This window comes from Macaca mulatta, chromosome 15 (genome assembly GCF_049350105.2).
Source record: "Macaca mulatta isolate MMU2019108-1 chromosome 15, T2T-MMU8v2.0, whole genome shotgun sequence".
Classification (NCBI taxonomy): Eukaryota; Metazoa; Chordata; class Mammalia; order Primates; family Cercopithecidae; genus Macaca; species Macaca mulatta.
The window spans coordinates 118,003,969-118,009,677 of record NC_133420.1 but is presented as its reverse complement, the minus strand read 5'-3'; the positions used below and the strand labels follow the sequence as shown (position 1 = coordinate 118,009,677).

The 5,709-nt window shown below is 42.8% G+C and overlaps 1 pseudogene; it reads right to left on the bottom strand.

The window, feature by feature from the left end:
* Positions 1-2,943: 2,943 nt before the first annotated feature.
* Positions 2,944-3,074, bottom strand: LOC114672916 (small nucleolar RNA SNORA26; annotated as a pseudogene).
* Positions 3,075-5,709: the final 2,635 nt, after the last annotated feature.

Below are 5,709 nucleotides of genomic sequence, written 5' to 3'. Positions count from 1 at the left end.
CAGGCAGGGACCGCAAGGGGGCAGACTTTTCTTCCTCAGCTCCTCTCAGCCTGAAAGGCTAATACCACCACCTGGTTCTGGAGCCCATGCGGCACCAGAAGGTTCCATTCAGCAGGCCCTGCCCACCTGCCTGTGGAGAGGAGGCTGGGTTTCACAGCTGGCAATCCAGTTTCTTGCTGGGACGAGGACCCTAAAACCATGCCTAGATTCCTTGAATTCTAGACCCAGTTCCCCATCCCCTCAGCCCCCGAGTGGCATCCTGGGCCTCATAGTTGCTTTTTCAGAACCTTATTGCTGCCAACCAATCTGACTTCTGTTATCTCTGAATCATCTTCTCCCATTTCCTCTGCAAAATCAGCCCTCCTCAAAGGCCAAGATTAAACTTGTTTACTCCAAAGGAAATGAAATCAGGATTTTTTTTTCATATGAAATAGAAAATCGTTTATTTAAAGTATTTATTTATTTTTTCTAGGACAAAGTGTAATTTAATTTAATTGAATGCATTTTATTTATGTTATGTTATTTTATTTATTTTAAGTTCCGGGGATACATGTGCAGGATGTGCAGGTTTGTTACATAGGTAAATGTGTGCCATGGTGGTTTGCTGCACCTATCAACCCATCACCTATGTTTTAAGCCCGATATCCATAAGCTATTTTTCCTAATGCTGTCCTTCCCCAGAACCCACTCCCCAACAGGCCCCAATGTGTGTTGTTCCCCTCCCTGAACATGTATTCTCATTGTTCAGCTCTCACTTATAAGCGAAAACATGCAGTGTTTGGTTTTCTGTCTCTGTGTTAGTTTGCTGAGGATAATGACTTCCAGCTCCATCCATGTCCCTGCAAAGGACATGATCTCATTCTGTTTTATGGCTGCACAGTATTCCATGGCATATATGTACCACATTTTCTTTATCCAGTCTATCGTTGATGGGCATTTGGGTTGACTCCATGTCTTTGCTATTGTGAATACAGTTGCAATGAACATACGTGTGCATAGTATCTTTATAACAGAATGATTTATATTCCTTTGGGTAAATACCCAGTAATGGGATTGCTGGGTCAAATGGTGTTTCTGGTTCTAGGTCTTTGAGGAATCACCACACGGTCTTCCACAATGGTTGAACTAATTTACATTCCTACGAACAGTGTAAAAGTATTCCTATTTCTCCACAGCCTCGCCAGCATCTCTTGTTTCTTAACTTTTTTAATAATCGCCATTCTGACTGGTGTGAGATGGTCTCTCATTGTGGTTTTGATGAAATCAGGATTTAAAAGAGATACCTGCACTCTTATGTTCATTGCAGTGTTATTCACTATAGGTAGAATATGGAACCAACCTAAGCATACTTCAGTGGATGATTGGATAAAAAAAATGATAAATATACACAATCAAATATGATTCAGCCACAAAAAGAAGGAAATCCTGTCATTTGCAACAACGTGGATGAACCTGGAGGACATTGTGCTAAGTGAAGGCCCAGAAAGAAAAATACCATGTGATCTTACTTGTGTGAAATCTAAACAAATTAAATACATAGAAGCAGAGAGAAGAATTGTGGTTACTCAGGGCTGATAGTTGTGTGTGGGGAACGGGGAGATGTTGGTTACAGGGTACAAAGTTTCAGCTAACAGGAATAAGCTCTGGAGATCTATTATACAACATGGTGACTATAGTTAATAATAATGCATTGTATACCTGAAAATTGCTAGACAAATGTTCTTGCCACTAAAAAAAATTATAGATAAGTATTTGAGGTGATAGATATACTGATTAGCCTGACTTAATCATTCCAGGATGTATACATTTGTGAAAAAATCATTTTTTTGTTTTTGCTTTTTGAGACAGGGTCTTACTCTGTTGCCTAGGCTAGAGTGCAGTGGTATGATCACAGCTCATTGCAGCCTTTACCTCCTGGGCTCAGGAGGTCCTCCCACCTCAGCCTCCCCAGTAGCAGGGACTACAAGTGTGCACCACCACGCCTGGGTAATTTTTTTTTTTTTTTGAGGCAGGGTTTTGCCATGTTGCCCAGCCCGTGTTTCTCCAACTCCTGGGCTCAACTGATCTGCCTGCTTGGCCTCCCAAAGTGCTGGGATTACAGGTGTGAGCCACCATGACCAGCCACATATTGGTTTTACACCATACATTTATATACATTTTCATTTGTCAGTTAAAAAACCCAGCTGGGATATAACCTCATGTAACTGTGATCTGTATTGAGCCCCTGTTTTATTCTCCTTTCTGTTTCTGCAGAGGGGCTTGACCAGAAAAAGAGGCTGAGAGCTGCTTCTCTTACCAGGGACCTTCCCCAAGCCAGGCATCTCCAGAGATGGTGTGGAGCCTGGGGTAGCTTGTCCAGGCCTTTGATCACCAGTGATGCCATTGCTTTTCCCCATTTCGTGTCTGCTGTGGCTTGCTGCTGAGGCTGCTTTCAGACCTCCGGAATCAGAAAAGGAGGTGACTATATCAGGTAGCTCACATTTGCTTTTTATAAGAATTCTTTTCATGCTCAATTCTTTAAAAAGGTCCCCCCAAATATACATCACCTTGATCCCTATTCCATGTACTATACATGACTAAAGTTTTTGCCATTCATCCCCACTCTAAAGGTGATTTATTTTTGTTGATGACAAATGAGATGTTTTGGTTTCTCATTATCTACTTCATAAAAAGACAGATGTTATTACTAAAAATTTAAATTCACAATTTTGCTTCATTTAAAAAATGGCCCGCATGCAGTAAAACAGAATCATCATAGTTCATTGATGGAGGTAGCTGAGGGGTTATCACATCGAATCCTTAGTTTTACAAATGGGGAAACTGAGGCACAGTCTTTGCACAAGCTACTTCTCTCTACCTTAGTGAGCTTGTCAGTTCCCTTCTATGAACCGCTTTTAGCTAAAGGATTAGCAAGTAAAATTATTATTATTATTATTATTATTTTGCTATGGCTCCAGATGGCATCCAAAGAGGAGTTTCACAATCTCTTCTGTCTGTTCTCCGGGTTTTATGGAGACTTACTTTACCCTTCTGTGCTAGCCGCTTAAAAAACTGTGTCTACCTTAAAAGGGCACAGGAAAGGGTGAAAAGTATTTTTAAAAGGCTAAATAATCACGTAGAAGTCATGCAAGTTGACGCATGAGCCAGCAAATGGAATGGTGATGTGGCCTTGGAGGCCTGATGGGTCCTTTCGCTGGCACGGTCCCTTCTGCTGCTGGCGCTCCTGTGCCTGCAATCCGAATGTCCGGGGCCTGGTCAAGGGGATCCTGGGGGCTCGAGGAACATGATGAGCTAAGAGGTGATGTGGGGTCCCGGATAGGCAGGCAGTGAGGTTGTGTGGAGTTGAATACACATCAGGGTGGGGGACTGACTGCCCATAATGCATTTAAAATAGTGCATTTCAATTGGTGTTTGCCAATTCCTAGTTGTGGCTGTTTGGGGGCGGCTCAAGAAAATGTTTTCACAGCCCTTGGGGATCCCGTAATGAGAATCATGTGTAAACGGAATGTTGACGAAGCCACACCTGGGGCACATTTGACCCAGGACAGACACTAATGTGGGAAAAGAGCCAGTGCCTTTTGAACCTGACCCATTTTATGAAAAGATGCAAATCAAAACAAACAAACAAAGCAACAACAGAACACTACGGAGTCTAAGATTGAGGTGTAGTTTCTGGAACAAAAGACAAAAGACTCAGCCATGCTTATGCTAAGAAGGAGAGCCAGGCAAAGAAAATGCTGCAGTCGCAGTCGGAAGGAAGACTGTTTCACTTCGGCTTCATGTGCATCCCCCAGAGGGACTATCATGTTACCTTCCCAGTGAAAAGCAGGCACTTTCAAAATGACTGTATAGCAGATGAAAAATGATTCTCGTCTGCCTATGGCTGCTGGGAGGTGGAGTGCAGTGCGGGACTCCTATGGGATATTTGTGGCTCCTCGTGTCTCCCGGACCCAGGGTACTAGGACAATGGACATAAGGGACAAGATAAAGCTTATTTGAACAAAAATACCATCTTCAGATTCTGCATTCATCACACATTTTGTTCTCTTTGCTACTAGGATGTGACGATGTAAAATTAATGTCCTGCTGGTCCTTTCAAGGATACCAGAGTTCTAGATTTTATTCTGTCTCAAATATGGAGCCACTGAAGACTTCCCCAGTCAAACGCTGTCCTTACCTTGGCAGAAGGAGCCCTTTATGATGATGTCTTTAATTTTTATCACACTCTTTCCCAACCTCACACCTGGGTCCAGTTTACCAAATGAATTCAGTTCAATAAATGCCCTTACTTTTCTTATACCACTGCTCCTTTGCTGGTGCCATTTCCTGTTCTTGCAACCCCTTCCCCCCATTTTTCTGCTCAAAAACTCCCTTCCACTTGTCTTGAGTCACAGCTTCCATGTAGCAGCCTGGGGCAGGTTTCCTTGCCATTGCTTGGCATCACAGTGTGCTCATCTCTGTCAAGGCCTTAATTGTACCTAATGTAGTTACGTTGGGTGTTGTCTGCATGACCCACTGGACTCTAATCCTCTTGGGTGAAGGAAATGTGCTCATTCATCTTTGAGACTCTAGTGACCAGTAACTTGGACAGCATCTAGTACATGATAGGTGCTCAATAAATATCACTGATTGGTTGAATAAAAAAATTTCAAGCTCATGGGCTGGTAAAACTCTACCTAATTGCCAACTTTGGATGAAGACATTGAAAAAGTGACCCACACACAATCCAGCAAAGGTCACTGAATCCAAGGAAGAGAATCCTGGATTCTTCTAGGGTCCACACTGTCTCTGGACGTCACTGGAAACAAAAAGCTTGCCAAACAAAATAAATATTTTTCCTCTTTCTTCTGCCTCTACAATCCTACTCATTCATAGCCTAGAGCAAGCCCTATACATTGAAGAAGTTTCCAGTGTCTGAGTTATTGCTCCCCACAGAACTACGAGGGGATCACTTAAAGGCATGGATTATGGAACTTCATGGTGGACTTGGCTGCATTGTTCAACGCAGTTTTGAGTTCTATCCTAGGGGTGCTTAGAGCCTGACTGTGATACTATCAGGTAAATTACAGTGATAGTTATCAAATTACCAAGAACTCCTGGACTGATGGCTGGTAATACATTTGCAATCTTGTAGCTTGATTTTTCTGCATTAATGCAAAGGAATAAATAATATGAAACTTTAGGCACTGTGACAATTTCTGTTGGTATCATAGGACCTTTCGGTTGTAAATAAAAACCCAACCTTGATGGCTTAAGCAGAAGGCAAAGGAATTTATGTGCTCACAGAACTGAAAAATCAGAGGAAACTGGCTTCAAGCATAGGTTGATTCAGGGGCTCAATGAAATCAAGGCTATCTTTTCCAGTGGCTCAAATTTCTCTTTCCTATATTTGCTTTGTTCCCAGACAGTATCTTGTGGCCTTTCAGTAGCTCCAAGGTCATTCTTCCCCAGCTCATATTAAAACAAGAACCTGTAATCCCAGCACTTTGGGAGACTGAGGCAGGCAGATCACTTGAGACCAGGAGTTCGAGACCAGACTGGCCAACATGGCAAAACCCTGTCTGTATTAAAAATACAAAAATTAGCTGGGCATGGTGGCATAGACCTGTAATACCAGCTACTCGGGAGGCCCAGTCATGAGAATAGCTTGAACCCAGGAGGTGGAGGTTGCAGTGAGCCGAGATAGCATCACTGCACTCCAGCCTTGGT